At 44.6% G+C, this 17,002-nt stretch overlaps 1 pseudogene; it reads right to left on the minus strand.

Moving 5' to 3' along the window:
• Positions 1 to 16,354: 16,354 nt before the first annotated feature.
• On the minus strand, positions 16,355 to 17,002 carry LOC100936407 (non-histone chromosomal protein HMG-14-like; annotated as a pseudogene).

The following is a 17,002-nucleotide window of genomic DNA, read 5'->3' on the forward strand; positions in this document are numbered from 1 at the left end:
CGGCGCTCTGAGAAGCGGCCCTTAAAGGGCCTGAGGAAGTCGCGGCTGTAGGTGGCCGCGTGAGATGAATGCCAGAAAGATAAGAACGGGGAGGGGGCCCCCAGCTTCTGGCTGGTTGAGCACACGGCCCACGCCCCGTTGGGCCTGAGCCGCCCGGGTGCCCTGGCCAAATTCGTGGGGATTGCAGGGAGGCAACAAGGGAAGTCGGAATCGGCCGGCTTAGTGGAGTTTGAAAGATGTAGGTGAACTCTAGACTCTTCCCATTACCCTTTGAGATCTGGACATTGCGAAAATGCCTTTAAGGCTCCTGTGCTGCTGCACCCTGTCATTTAATTGTTGTGTGCTGTTCGATGATGAAACATCTTATTGCCTTCAAAACCAAACTGTTTTTACTTAGGGCAGATCTCCTGCTGTAAATGCCACAAAATTTTTCCGGCTCAGCGAAAGCAAAAGCAGTAAACATTCCTTAGTAACGCTAGAGGAGGATTACTTAGCATCCTAACGCATTGGAGACATTCAAATACCAGTCACAGTGATGGAAGGCTTTCTGAACAAAACAAACATTTAATGGGCTTGTACGGCTCTTGGTCCCCTACCCCAAGCTACTAGCCTCACAGTATTAGAAGCAGTTCATCACTACATGTAATCTTATTCTGACCTTCCTCAAAGCTTCCTGGGAAGGAGGAGCTCATAGCCAAGAGGAGAAAATCCAAGGGCAACAGTTTAGAGCTGCATTGCCCAGTTTTCTCTACCAAGAGGCCGAACTCATGTGAATGACGGTTCCCTTCCTCAAGATCACTCTAAACGAACGAGCGAGAGAGGGTGGGTGGGGGGGGAGAGATTGAAATTAAGACTGTGATATTGAGGCACGGATAGACTAATTGAGCAATGGCGTAGAATAGAGAACCCAGAAACGCAACCATGCAAGTATAGAAATGTGGTATACGATAGAAGTGGCATGTTAGGTAAGTAGAGAGGGACATTCTATTAGCTGACGCTGGAAAATGGTTATTTATATTGGAAAAGATGAAATTGGAACCCTCATTCATGTGATATGGAAAATAATAACAATGTATTCCAGATGGATTAAGGAATTCAATGTCACAAACATACCCTTAAACTCTTGACAGGAAACATAGGCAAGGAACTTTTAGACTTTGGGATACAGATTTCTAAACAGTGTAGACAAACCATTGACCATAGAATGGAATAGTGGTAACTTTGACTTTAAGAATTTTAATTTATGAAGACACCATAAAGAGCAAAAAACACAGCTGTGCACTGGGAGAAAATATTTTGAATACAGATAAGTGGCAAGGAATTCCAATTGCGAATATATAAAGGACTACAAATTATTAAGAAAAACACAATCCAGTAAAGAAGTGGGCAAAACACATGAATAGGCATTTCACCAATGGAGAGACGCATATGGCCAATAAACATATAAAGAGATGTTCGACATCATTAGTGATCAGGAAAATGCAAAGCAAAACTACAATGAAATACCACTGTTCACCCATTCAGTTGTCAAAAATTTAAAAGTCTAACAGTACCAAGTGTTGGGGAGGATGTGAATCCATATGATTTATTGAATATTGCTGGTGGGAGTCTAAATTGGTACCAGTTCTAAGGAAAACAGGTTTCCATTATCTCTTACAGTTGAACATACATCTACCCTCTGAGCCAGCAATTCTGCTCCTAGAGGGAACAACTATTCCCAGTTTGGTCTGTAACCTTCCAGGTCTCCCTCTGTGCATCTGCAAAATATTCAGGACTAGAGTTGCCTTGTTTGTCCAGGTACGAAAACCATAGTATGCATGGCCTTGCTCCAATTTATACTCCTTCCATATTTTCTCAGCCTTATCTACTTCCCAGGCTATCAGGCACTTGATCAATGGAATTCCCTGACTGCCACTGCTGTTTTCACATCTCCTGACACTTCTGACTCCTTCACTTTTCTAAAGTGAGGGCTAGGTTCTGAAATGGCCTCTACTGCACTCACTGCAGCAGGAGCTTCTGCACTCAAGCTCATCCTGACCAGATCCATGGAGGCTCTGATGACTCCTACCACTTTTGGATTCAGGATTGAACTGTGGTGTGTGGGATCTGGCTTTCCTACTGACTACCAGAACCAAGGTAACACAACTCAGAGGTGTGAGGAAACTAACAAACACCTAATAGGGTGAACTTTGACCACTGACAGAAATGAGACAAACACCTGTAGGCAGATCAATTCCTTTCCTCAGCCATTTCAAGATGGTGTGATTCTATACAACGCTTCTGGAAGCATTCAGGAAGACTGTGAAACGAGCTGTGTTTTCTTGAGTAACAGTGGCGAACTCAGTAGCACACCAAAGTATATTTTGTTTCCATCCTTCCCTACCTCACTTCATTTATTCCCTCACTCTTACACCCATGGGATTGCATCCTTCACTAAAGATTTACCACATATGTTTTGCTCCAGGCTTTGCTTTCTACCAAACATAGGCTAAGAAAACAGGTGTCAGAAATGGGGTGGCCTCACAAAACAGACCCTCAGGATAGGACTTTTGCTATACAAATACATGGACATTAAATAATCTGCTCTTGAATGGTATTTGGGTCAACAATGAAATCAAGATGGAAATCAAAAATTTCTTTGAGCTGAATGATAATAGTGACACAACTTATCAAAACTTCTGGGATACAGCAAAAGTGGTGCTAAGAGGAAGGTTCATAGCATTAAATGCCCATATCAAAAAGTCTAAAACAGCACAAATAGACAATCTAAGGTCACATTACCTGACTTCAAACTATACTACAAGGCCATAGTTACCAAAACAGCATGGTACTGGTATAAAAATAGGCACGTAGACCAATGGAACAAAATAGAGAACCCAGAAATAAAGCCAAATACAAACAACTGATCTTTGACATAACGAACAAAAACATAAAATGGGGAAAGGACACCCTGTGCAACGAATGGTGCTGGGAAAATTGGCAAGCCACATGTAGATAATTGAAACTGGATCCTCATCCCTCACCTTGTACAAAAATCAACTCCAGATGGATCTAAGATTTAAATCTAACACCTGAAACCATAAAAATTCTAGGAGATAACACTGGCAAAGCTATTCTAAACATTGGCTTAGGTAAAGAGTTTGTGACCAAGAACCCAAAAGCAAATGCAACAAAAACAAAAATAAATAGGTGGGACCTGATTAAACTGAAAAGCCTCTGCACAGCAAAAGAAATAATCAGCAGGGTAAACAGACAACCCACAGAATGAGAGAAAATATTTGCAAACCATGCATCTGACGACAAAGGACTAATATCCAGAATCTACAAGGAACTCAAACAAATCAGCAAGAAAAAAATAACCCCATCAAAAAGTGGGCAAAGGAATGAATAGACAATTCTCAAAATATACAAATGGCCAATAAACATACGAAAAACTGTTCAACATCACTAATTATCAGGGAAATGCAAATTAAAACCACAATGAGATACCACCTTACTCCTGCAAGAATGGCCATAATAAAAAAAAAAATCAAAAAAGAATAGATGTTGTGGGGAAAAGCAAGAGAGATCAGATTGTTAATATGTCTGTGTAGAAAGAAGTAGACATAAGAGACTCCATTTTGTTCTGCATTAAGAAAAATTCTTCTGCCTTGAGATGCTGTTAATCTGTGACCTTACCCCCAACCCCGTGCTCTCTGAAACATGTGCTGTTCAAACTCAGGGTTAAATGGATTAAGGGTTGTGCAAGATGTGCTTTGTTAAACAAATGCTTGAAGGCAGCATGCTCCTTAAGAGTCATCACCACTCCCTAATCTCAAGTACCCAGGGACACAAACACTGCGGAAGTCCGCAGGGACCTCTGCCTAGGAAAGCCAGGTATTGTCCAAGGTTTCTCCCCATGTGATAGTCTGAAATATGGCCTCGTGGGAAGGGAAAGACCTGACCGTCCCCCAGCCCGACACCCGTAAAGGGTCTGTGCTGAGGAGGATTAGTATAAGAGGAAGGCATGCCTCTTGCAGTTGAGACAAGAGGAAGGCATCTGTCTCCTGCCCGTCCCTGGGCAATGGAATGTCTCGGTATAAAACCCGATTGTACGTTCCATCTACTGAGATAGGGAAAAACCGCCTTAGGGCTGGAGGTGAGACATGCGGGCAGCAATACTGCTTAACAAAGCATTGAGATGTTTATGTCTATGCATATCTAAAGTACAGCACTTGATTCTTTATCTTGTCTATGATGCAAAGACCTTTGTTCACGTGTTTGTCTGCTGACCCTCTCCCCACTATTGTCTTGTGACCATGACACATCCCCCTCTCTGAAAGACACCGTAATAAATACTAAGGGAACTCAGAAGCCAGGGGGATCCTCCATATGCTGAACGCTGGTCCCCTGGGTCCCCTTATTTCTTTCTCTATACTTTGTCTCTGTGTCTTTTTCTTTTCCAAGTCTCTCGTTCCACCCAACGAGAAACACCCACAGGTGTGGAGGGGCGACCCACCCCCTTCAGATGTTGGTGTGAATGTGGTGAAAAGAGAACACTTTTACACTGCTGGTGGGAATGTAAACTAGTACAACCACTGTGGAAAACAGTACCGAGATTCCTTAAAGAACTACAAGTAGAACTACCATTTGATCCAGCAATCCCACTACTGGGTATCTACCCAGAGGAAAAGAAGTCATTATTTGAAAAAGACACCTGTACGCGCATGTTTATAGCAGCACAATTTGCAATTGCAAAGATATGGAACCAGTCTAAATGCCCATCAACGAACAAGTGGATACAGAAAATGTGCTATATATACACCATGGAATACTACTCAGCCATAAAAAGGAACAAAATAATGGCAATTCACAGATGGAGTTGGAGACCATTATTCTAGGTGAAATAACTCAGGAATGGAAAACCAAATATTGTATGTTCTCACTTATAAGTGGGAGCTAAGCTATGAGGACAAAAGGCATAAGAATTATACTATGGACTTTGGAGACTCGGGGGAAAGGGTGGGAGGGGGATGAGGGACAAAAGACTACACATTGGGTGCAGTGTACACTGCTGAGGTGATGGGTGCACCAAAATCTCAGAAATTACCACTAAAGAACTTATCCATGTAACTAAAAACCACCTCTACCCAAATAATTTTGAAATAAAAATATTTTAAAAAGAACTCTTTAAAATAAATAATGAAAAGCACCAACAGACTTATGAACAGGCAATATAAAAAATGAGAAATAGAAAGGAATACAAATAAAAGTACAGAAAAAGATATGGCAAGTTATTCAACCAAACTGGTAATTTGAAATCCAGATTGAAATAATGCAAAACAGAGGCAATTTCTGGCACCATGGCAGACCAGGTACCTGGATGATCTGTTGCTGAAAACAACTGAAAATGCTGGTTAAAATATATTAACACAGCTCTCCCTCTCCCTCCCCGCCTCCCCCTCCCGCTCCCGCTCCTGCTCCGGCTCCCTCTCCCTCTCCCTCTCCTTTCTTCGGTCTCCCTCTCCTTCTTTTTTCGGTCTTCCTCTGTTGCCGAAGCTGGACTGTACTGCCATGAGATCTCGGCTCGCTGCTACCTCCCTGCCTCAGGCTCCTGTGACTCTCCTGCCTCGGCCTGCCGAGTGCCTGGGATTGCAGGCGCGCGCCGCCACGCCTGACTGGTTTTTGTATGTTTGGTGGAGACGGGGTTTCGCTGTGTTGACCGGGCTGGTCTCCAGCTCCTGGCCTCCAGTGATCTGCCCGCCTCAGCCTCCCGAGGTGCTGGGATTGCAGACGGAGTCTCGCTCACTCAATGCTCAATGGTGCTCAGGCTGGAGTGCAGTGGCGTGATCTCGGCTCGCTACCACCTCCACCTCCCAGCCGCCTGCCTTGGCCTCCTAAAGTGCTAGGATTACAGCCTCTGCCCCGCCGCCACCCCGTCTAGGAAGTGAGGAGCGTCTCTGCCTGGCCGCCCATCGTCTGGGATGTGAGGAGCCCCTCTGCCCGGCTGCCCCATCCGGGAAGTGAGGAGCGCCTCTGCCAGGCTGCCATCCCCTATAGGAAGTGAGGAGCGTCTCTGCCCGGCCACCCATCATCTGGGATGTGAGGAGCGTCTCTGCCCGGCTGCCCATCGTCTGGGATGTGAGGAGCGCCTCTGCCCGGCTGCCCCATCTGGGAGGTGAGGAGCACCTCCGCCCGGCCGCCCCGTCTGGGAGGTGAGGAGCGCCTCTGGCCGGCCGCCACCCCGTCTGGGAGGAAGTGAGGAGCGCCTCTGCCCAGCCGCCCCATCTGGTAAGTGAGGAGCGCCTCTGCCCGGCCGCCCCATCTGGGAAGTGAGGAGCGCCTCTGCCCGGCCGCCCCGTCGGGAAGAGGAGCGCCTCTGCCTGGCCGCCCCATCGGGAAGAGGAGCGCCTCTGCCCAGCCGCCCCGTCTGGGAGGTGAGGAGCGCCTCTGCCCAGCCACCACCCCGTCTGGGAGGAAGTGAGGAGCACCTCTGCCCGGCCGCCCCGTCTGGTAGATGAGGAGCACCTCTGCCCGGCCGCCCCGTCTGGGAAGTGAGGAGCGCCTCTGCCTGGCCGCCACCTCGTCTGGGAGGAAGTGAGGAGGGCCTCTGCCCGGCCGCCCCATCTGGGAAGTGAGGAGTGCCTCTGCCCGGCCGCCCCGTCTGGGAAGTGAGGAGCACCTCTGCTTGGCCGCCCCATCTGGGAGGTGAGGAGCGCCTCTGCCTGGCAGCCACCCCGTCTGGGAAGTGAGGAGCGCCTCTGCCCGGCCTCCCCGTCTGGGAAGTGAGGAGCGCCTCTGCCCGGCCGCCCCGTCTGGGAAGTGAGGAGCGCCTCTGCCCGGCCGCCCCGTCTGGGAAGTGAGGAGTGCCTCTGCCCGGCTGCCCTGTCTGGGAAGTGAGGAGCGCCTCTGCCTGGCCGCCACCTCGTCTGGGAGGAAGTGAGGAGCGCCTCTGCCCGGCCACCCCGCCCCGTCTGGGAAGTGAGGAGCGCCTCTGCCCGGCCGCCCCGTCTGTGAAGTGAGGAGCACCTCTGCCCGGCCGCCCCGTCTGGGAGGTGAGGAGCGCCTCTGCCCGGCCGCCCCATCTGGGAGGTGAGGAGCGCCTCTGCCCGGCCGCCCCATCTGGGAGGTGAGGAGCGCCTCTGCCCGGCCACTCCATCTGGGAGGTGAGGAGCGCCTCTGCCCGGCCGCCCCGTCTGGGAAGTGAGGAGCGCCTCTGCCCGGCCACCCATTGTCTGGGATGTGAGGAGGGCCTCTGCCCGGCCGCCCCATCTGGGAAGTGAGGAGCGCCTCTGCCCGGCCGCCCTGTCGGGGAGAAGAGGAGCGCCTCTGCCCGGCTGCCCAACGTCTGTTGCTGTGTCTGTGTAGAAAGAGGTGGGCATAGGAGACTCCATTTTCTTCTGACTAGGAGAAATTCTTCTGCCTTGGGATGCTGTTGATCTATGGCCTTTCCCCCAGCCCCGTGCTCTCTGAAACATGTGCTGTGTCAACTCAGGGTTAAATGGATTAAGGGCGGTGCAAGATGTGCTTTGTTAAACAGATGCTTGAAGGCAGCATGCTCTTTAAGAGTCATCACCACTCCCTAATCTCAAGTACCCAGGGACACAAACACTGCAGAAGGCCGCAGGGACCTCTGCCTAGGAAAACCAGAGACCTTTGTTCATGTGTTTATCTGCTGACCTTCTCTCCACTATTATCCTATGACCCTCCCATATCCCCCTCTCCGAGAAACACCCAAGAATGATCAATAAATACTTAAAAAAAAAATATTAACACATTCTTGAATACAGTCATGGCCAAAGGAAGTTACATGACTAAGCCCACAGTCAAGGAGTGAGAAAGTATTCTCTACCTACCATGAGGCCAGGGCAAGGGTGTGCACTTAAAATTCTATTACAGTAGTCAAGAGTTAGACCACTAGCTTTTTTTTTTCTTCTGTTCATTGAATACAGTCACTGTGTATTTTACATACTTTCATTTAGTCTTATGACAATGCTATGAAACAAGTACTATTAAAAAAATTGAGATAACAGTTGCATACCGTGAAATTCATCCACTTAAAGTGAACAATTCACAGGTGCAGCTAGCTCAGTCATCAGAGCATAAGACTCTTAAAGTGAACAATTAAGTGGTTTTTAGTATATTCATAGAGTTGTGCAACCATCGCTACTATCTAATTGGTCTTAGTCTGTTTGGGCTGCCATAACAAAATACCACAAACTGGATAGCTCATAAACAACAGGCATTTATTGCTCACGGTTCTAGAGGCTGGAAGTGCAAGATTAAGATGCCAGCAGATTCTGTGTCCGCTGAGGGCCTGTTCCTCATAGAAGGTGCCCTCTTGCTGAATTCTCACATGGTGGAAGGGGGAAAACAAGCTTGCATTGCAAAGAGGTGGGCCTCTTTAATCCCAAAGGCCCCACCTCTAAAAGGCCCCACTTCTGAATACCATTACATTGAGAATTAAGTTTCCTTTTTTTTTTTTTTTTTAAATTTATGAAGTATTTATTGATCATTCTTGGGTGTTTCTCAGAGAGGGGGATATGGCAGGGTCATAGGATAATAGTGGAGAGAAGGTCAGCAGATAAACACATGAACAAAGGTCTCTGGTTTTCCTAGGCAGAGGTCCCTGCGGCCTTCTGCATTGTTTGTGTCCCTGGGTACTTGAGATTAGGGATTGGTGATGACTCTTAAAGAGCATGCTGCCTTCCAGCATCTGTTTAACAAAGCACATCTTGCACCACCCTTAATCCATTTAACCCTGAGTTGACACAGCACATGTTTCAGAGAGCACGGGGCTGGGGGAAAGGCCATAGATCAACAGCATCCCAAGGCAGGAGAATTTCTCCTAGTCAGAACGAAATGGAGTCTCCTATGCCCACCTCTTTCTACACAGACACAGCAACAATCTGATCTCTCCTTCCTTTCCCCACACTTCCCCCCCTTCTTTTCAACAAAACCGCCATCGTCCTCATGGCCCGCTCCCGATGGTCGCTGTCTCTTCGGAGCTGTTGGGTACACCTCCCAGACGGGGCGGCCAGGCAGAGGCGCTCCTCACTTCCCAGACGGGGCAGCCGGGCAGAGGCGCTCCTCACATCCCAGACGATGGGCGGCCGGGTAGAGGCGCTCCTCACCTCCCAGACAGGGCGGCCGGGCAGAGGCGCTCCTCATCTCCCAGACGGGGCGGCCGGGCAGAGGCGCTCCTTACCTCCCAGACGGGGTGGCCGGGCAGAGGTGCTCCTCACCTCCCAGACGGGGCGGCCGGGCAGAGGCGCTCCTCACTTCCTCCCAGACGGGGTGGCGGCCAGGCAGAGGCGCTCCTCACCTCCCAGACGGGGCGGCCGGGCAGAGGCGCGCCTCACTTCCCAGACGAGACGGCCGGGTAGAGGTGCTCCTCACTTCCCAGACGGGGCGGCCGGGCAGAGCCGGGCAGAGGCGCTCCTCACTTCCTCCCAGACAGGGTGGCGGCTGGGCAGAGGCGCTCCTCACCTCCCAGACGGGGCGGCCGGGCAGAGGTGCTCCTCACTTCCCAGACGGGGCGGCCGGGCAGAGGTGCTCCTCACTTCCCAGACGAGGTGGCTGGGCCTAGGCGCTCCTCACATCCCAGACGGGGCTGCCGGGCAGAGGCGCTCCTCACATCCCAGACGTTGGGCGGCCAGGCAGAGACGCTCCTCACTTCCTATACGGGATGGTGGCCGGGCAGAGGCGCTCCTCACTTCCCAGACGGGGCAGCCGGGCAGAGGGGCTCCTCACATCCCAGACGATGGGCGGCCAGGCAGAGATGCTCCTCACTTCCTAGACGGGGTGGCGGCGGGGCAGAGGCTGTAATCTTAGCACTTTAAGAGGCCAAGGCAGGTTGTAGCGAGCCGAGATCACGCCACTGCACTCCAGCCTGGGCAACATTGAGCATTGAGTGAGCGAGACTCCCTCTGCAATCCCAGCACCTCGGGAGGCCGAGGCAGGCAGATCACTCGAGGCCAGGAGCTGGAGACCAGCCCGGTCAACAGGGCGAAACCCCGTCTCCACCAAAAATACAAAAACCAGTCAGGCGTGGCGGCGCGCGCCTGCAATCCCAGGCACTTGGCAGGCCGAGGCAGGAGAATCACAGGAGCCCGAGGCAGGGAGGTTCCAGGGAGCCGAGATCACGGCAGCACAGTCCAGCTTCGGCAACAGAGGGAGACCGAAAAAAGAAGGAAAGGGAGACCGAAGAAAGAGGAGAGGGAGACGGAGAGGGAGAGGGATAGGGAGACCACGAGAATTAAGTTTCAACATAGGAATTTGGGGGAACACAAATATCCAGACTGTGGCATAATTCCAGAACGGATTCATCACCCACGGAGACCCCAGCCCCATTAGTAGTCACTCCCCATTCCTAGTCCCTGGCAACCACTAATCTACTTTCTGTGGGACCACTGACTGAATCTACCACAAGGGACTAATAAAAACCCTGCTCTGAGAATTCATAAGTACAAGTTGGCCCTTGCTCTGGTTGGCAGCTCAAAGTCGCACTACCTGAGTGGCCTGACAAACCTTAAGTAGATAATTTAACTTCAAGTGTTTTCTTGACTGATAGAGCCCCAAGGTGCCTGGCAGAGCAAAATATGTCTTTTTGAAGGAGTCCTCATTGATACCAGACCTTAAATTCCATACATATTTATAGACTAATAAATCGCTAAACAATCAAGGAAACAAAGTCCCGTCAGTGAGATCCAGCAGAAACTATAGGTAACCAAATTGAACCAAAAACTTCAGATACTGAAATTCAAGATTAGTTAACACTGGAAAATTTATTAATCCAATTTACCATATTCATGGAGAAACTCATATTATCTCAGTAGGTGGAAAATATTCAATGTAATTCATTATCTATTAATGATAAAATACCTTTTATCAAATCTAGGCATAGAAAGAATCATCTTTAGTCAGGCGCGGTGGCTCATGCCTGTAATCCCAGCACTTTGGGAGGCCGAGGTGGGTGTATTGCTTGAGGTCAGGAGTTCGAGACAGCCTGGCCAATATAGCTAAAAACCATCTCTATGAAAAATACAAAAATTAGCTGGGCGAGGTGACAAGCACCTGCAGTCTCAGCTATTCGGGAGGCTGAGGCAAGAGAATCGCTTGAACCCAGGAGGCGGAGGTTGAAGTGAGCTGAGATCATGCCACTGCACTTTAGCCTTCAGCCTGGGTGACAGTGAGATTCTGTCTCAAAACAAACAAACAAACAAACAAAAAAATCTTCCCTCTTTAACCTGATTTTTAAAAACTATTTGTAAAACATCTAAAATACCTACAATGAATATAGTTTTAAAAAGCTGAATGTATTTCCTTTAACATGTTGAACAAGATAAAGATGCCTCCCTCTATAACCACTTTTCTCTGTGTTGTATTATAAGTTCTATGCAGCAGAATAAGGCAAAAGTAAATTATCATGGTATAAAGACTGGGAAGGAAGAAACAAAATTGTTGTTATCTATGGATATATTATTGTCTATGTAGAATATTTAAAAATCTACAGATAAATTATTAAAATTAATAAATGCTATTACCAAGGTTATTAGCTACAGTCATATAAAGAAATCAATTGTATTTCTATACACCAATGACACACAGAAAATTTAATTTTAAAAGACACCATTTCATTATGACATCTAAAATGATCAAATACCTAGGAATAAATTGAACCATATATAGGTACTGTATGGAGAGAATTATAAAATTCTATCCGCATACATTGAAGAAGAGCTAAAAATTGAAAGAGAAACCATGTTCATGGTTTGGAAGGCTTAATTTTATTAAGATGTAGGTTCTCCTGAAATTGGCCTATAGATTCAATGCAATCCTGATAAAAACCTCAACAGGTATGTTTTGTGAAACTTGACAATCTAATTTCAAAATATGTGTGGAGTTGTAAAGAGCAGGACTAGCCAAAGAAGAACAAAGTGGGGGACCTGTCTTGCAGATAGCAAGACCTTAATAAAGCTATGGTAATTAAGAGTGTGGTATAGGCACAGAAATAGACCAATGGCCCAGAAGGGAGAGGCTAGAAACAGATTCATGCGTATTTAGACACTTGATAAAATGACATGAGACATCAATCAATATATGTAAGATGTACATTGGGTTCATCCAGTAAGGTGGGACAACTGAAATAGAGGAGGAAGCTTCCAGGTCATGGGTAGATAAGAGACAAATGGTTGAATTCTTTTGAGTTGCTGATTAGCCTTTCACTGGATACACAATTTACAGGAATAGTCAATTATGCCTTGGTCTGGCTCAGTGCAACAGCAGGGCAAAAGAAGTAATCAGATATGCATTTGTATCGTGTGAGTAGAGGGATGACTTTGAGTCCTGCCTGCCACTTGTTTCACAAGGAATTTCCTTGTGGGCAAATTGTGAGGGAGGTATGTAGCTTATTTATTTATTTATTTATTAATCTTTATAGCTATCTTATTTAGGAATAGAATGGGAGGGAGATTTGCCCAATGCAGTTCCCTGCTTGACTTTTCCCTTTGGCTTAGTGATTTTGGGGAGATTTATTTTCCTTTCATATTCTCCCCTTTTCTTTTTAAAATCTTTCAGAGAAAGCATTTTAGAAGAAAATGAGTCTCTGGTCTCAGGTTTTGTCTGATCTCTCATGGCTAGGGTGGTTTATTCCTAGACAGATAGGTCCCACATTATTAGGAAAGCTCATTTTTAGCAGGCTGTGAAGTCTCATGTCCTACAAAGGGAAAATAGGGGTAGGAAGGGAGAAAAACAACAACAAACAAACAAAAATTGAGGAACAATCCTGGAAAATCAATATAGGCCATATTCCTCTGAAGTCCATACATCAGTAGGCAGGTATGAAATTGGTTTATGTGTAATATGTAAATTGGTTGCTGTTGTTTTCTTCTGAAGTTTAAGTTGTCTAGCTTTAGTTTACAGAGCTTTAAGAAAGCACAGCTTAATTTTTAAATTTCAAATCAGGAAAAATGGGAAAAAAGGAAAGAATAAAAAATTGAAAACGTTATTTTGGAGACTTGTAGTCAGAAAATATTTTAGAATTCAGCCCAAACTGTAGAAAATAATAAAAATTGAAAAACGTTAGGCAAGACCAGAATCTAATAACAGGTGTACCATAGTTTATTTTGAAACATAATTTTTCTCTCTCCAGTTCCATTTTCACTAAAGACAAATCACAGGACAAATTCATTTGCAAAATAAGTTTTAGTCTTATTATACTTGGCTGGAGTAGTTGCATAAAGTCAGCAAGAATAATTATTTGCCATATAGGCTCCTCTTTTTTTAAAATTGGCTTTGCTGGAACTTTATTCCATAAGGAATCTCAGATTTGAATTTAATGTCTTAAGCCCAGCCTATGTCTGCAAATACCTATGTTAATTGGGTGAATTCCTTACCTCGAGGTTCCAAGAAAACTTGGGGATCCCGGGCCAGTCAGAAAGTGACATTTTTTAGTTACCACAGGTCAGGAACCTGTATAGGGCCTGCATAGACAAGGTATGAGGCATGTTTTCCCAAGGGGCTTTTATTGGCTCTATAATTCAACTTTGATTACTTGAAGGAATCTGTATTTGAAAGCATGTTATTCCAGTCAAAACCTTGGTAAAATAACCAGTGTCTCCAGTTGTGTCCTGTTACCAAAGAAAGCAGATTCTTATTGTACTTAGGCAAATAACAATATTGCCACAAGTTGAGAATACTCACAACTACTTTCCAAATTTTGGAGAAATCAGGTAGAGAGAAATGTGCTCCAAATTTTGTTTATAGGAATATATTTTACTTAATTGTCAAAAGTTTCAAAAAGTTTCTTTGGCTCTGAAAAACAAACAAAAGATCAGCAATGTTTTAGGCAAAAAGTCATAAAAGGATTTATTTCAGTCTTCTATTAGTTTGGTCCATGCAGTTAACTCCTGTTCTGCTTGATATTCATGAACATTTCAGCTCTCTATGGGAGTCTTGGAAGTTTTTCCTCTATTCTAGTGTCACAATCTCCAAGGTTATCAGAAACCTGCAATCAAGAGCACTTGTCAGAGTCCTATGCTGATTATAAACCACCTTTTGAAAAGAATAAAAATAAAACAACTGTGGATGACAAAAGTCTTAAAATAGTCATAGTTAAACACACAATTGACAAGAAAATTTGGTTATTTCTGTGGCATACAACAGTTTTACATAATAACCATAATTACTACTGATAACATATGCTAAGACCTATCAGAATCACAGGAATTTCATAAAATTCTGGAACATACACTAATAACACAGTTATATAAACATAATCCAAAGAAGCTTAAACACTGTTTCATATTTGACAATACTTCCTGTATGACTTTATTATATCAAATAAGCTGAATATGTCTCTTCTGAACTTCAGGGAACTAATATAAAAAAATTAATGAGGACTGAAGTTAACATTTGATTTTGGAAAGTTTGTCAAATATAAAAAGTTTAAAACACTTGATATCACAAAATAGGATCACAGGTCATTGTAAACTAAGTCTTTCATTTAGCCAAAGTGATAACTCAGTTTTTTTTTTAAAGGTGAAAATCTTTAGTCTTTGAGAGAGGAGACTTAATTTTCCAAACAATAAGCCCTAATAAAGACAGCATGAGGCCAATTAAATTTTTTTTCAAAATTTTATAAACAATCTATAAAATGTTAACCATCCTGACCATAGGATATAATTTCCATAGCCTTTTTATAACCTTTATAATCTTTTATTAAGGAGTAGTTTAACGCTCCAAGAAAACCTTGTTAATCTGACATAGGGACCCATATGCTAGTCCTACATCAGTGTGCCTTCAACATTAATGGTTAATTTATAGAGAAACTGAACTTACTTTATCTCTCAAAATCAGCCCTTACAATCTCATGTGCTTGCCTCTTCCACGATAGTCCTTGGGCCTTGAGAAGTTTTAATTTCTGGCCATGTGTCTCATGAACAAAGTTTATTTTCATTGGCATCTTCTATGGGTTTGAAGATGAGGATTTAACTGCCGTCAGTGTTTAATATTTAGCAGGACTTGGGGTTCTTTTTAGACCCAGTAGTCAAAGCCCTGTGACTTACTGGCACAAGAACTTTAAAAGCACATATAGAAAGTCACACGGATGTAATAACCTTAATTAAAAAAAAAGTTTTAATCTCAGTTTTTTTCCCTAAACAAATCAAAACTTAGTAATAATGACATAGAAATTATTTTGATAAAGCGTAAAATCTGTTTATTAGGCCAGTTACCCAAAGGCAAAAGAGACCTTCTGCAGTGCGACTGCTGTTCCCTATGGGGAGTTCCATTTAGATAACTTCAAGTCAAAACTAATGAAAAAGATACTTGAACTAGTTAGACATAGGAAGAATGTTTCCTGGATCATAAATGCAAATTTTCAGATCCATAGAACAATTTAAAGCCAAGAGCACAGAATATTATGTTGGAAGGAAATATTTTCTTTAGACCTTTAAGATAAAACATTTTTAGCATCAGATCACAACAAACAGAAACCAAAGGAGGAAAAATAAAAAACCGTACAGGAGCTGAAAATGAGTCGAAGGAGAGTTATTATTTCAGACTTTTAACGGAGAGAAAGCTGAAAAAACGAGACACAATAAAAGTTGAACTTTGCATTAAAAATCATAATGTCTTATAATTTTATTAAGGGTAAAGCAAATACCTTAAGAAAATATCATTGTTCTAATCAATCCTTTAGTGTATAAGTATTTTTTTCTTTAAATATCAAAACTCAATCTCTAGAAAGACCATTATAAATGATTTCCCTTTAATTATAGACAACTTGATCATATAAGATTTTTTTTTATTTTCATAATTGAGATTTTATTGGTTGAGGATCAGTACAGACATCTCAATTTGTACACAAATCTTAACATACGTAACGAAATTCTAAAAAGCCATGTATTGTAATTCTTTTTTAAAGTTATTCCAGTGACTTTCCAGCTTAAAATTTGGAAGCAAAGTTTCCTTAAGAGGCTATCAAGTACCAGTATCTTCACATGTTGGTCCGCTGTTACATATGGCCCACCAGTTCACAACTGAATAGCACGTACACTACATATTCAAATTTGTAATCTTTCACAGCACAGTAACAAAGTTGTTAGGAAAACAGGACTACCACAACCAAAGATGTTACAGAGTGCACACAATTCTGACAGGGAGAGCCATGATCAAAGAGTGGTTTTCTTTAGGAAACAATTCTACTAAAAAACAACATGGGAATAGAAGTAATTTAAAATGTTCAAGACATCAAATGCAGGACTGACTCCATATTGCCATTTAATATGCTTTGTATTATAGGATATAAAAACTAACTCCCCATCTATGGAATGTTAAGCTGACCCCCGAGACAGTCAGAGCCTCCCATAATTCAATATCCCACACTATTTTCTGGTTGTACCAAAAAATAAACAACCAGCAAATGATTTCACCTCTTAAAAAAAAGCATTTACACTTAAAAAATGGGATGAGGTGGGATTCCCTCCTCTTAAAAATGTTTCTAGAGCTACTAAAAAACTTGCATTTACAAAATAGTTGATAAAAATATTCCTCTGGATTGTACAAGAAGGGAGACAGGGACCACTGATAAGACATGGTATATGGTATTAATCAGACTTGGCTTCTTTCTCTCCTGCTTCATCAGAAGCTGGACTCTCCTCAGTTTTCCTTTCCCCGGTTTCTGCAGGTAAATCTTAGTTTCTTGGTTAGCCACTTCGGCCTGTTTTCCCTTTGCTCTCCTTTTCCCTTTTGTTGGCACTTTTTTGTCTGAAGATTTATCCTTTGCTGCTGCCTTTTTTGGCTTCACTTCCACTTTTGCAGGAGGTTTAGCTGACAACCGCGCCGAGCTCCTCTTGGGCTCTTCCTTGGCGGCCCCTTTAGCGGAGCCGACCTTCCTCTTGGGCATCCTGGCGGCAGGGAGGGTGCGTGCCGGGTGCCTGCGGGCTGCGGCGCGCCAAGAGCCTTCACGAAACTGGGCTGCCCGGCCGCTGCCACTCCTCCCGCCGCCCGAGCTGCTGAG

The sequence above is a fragment of the Pongo abelii genome, chromosome X (genome assembly GCF_028885655.2).
Source record: "Pongo abelii isolate AG06213 chromosome X, NHGRI_mPonAbe1-v2.0_pri, whole genome shotgun sequence".
NCBI classification, from domain to species: domain Eukaryota; kingdom Metazoa; phylum Chordata; class Mammalia; order Primates; family Hominidae; genus Pongo; species Pongo abelii.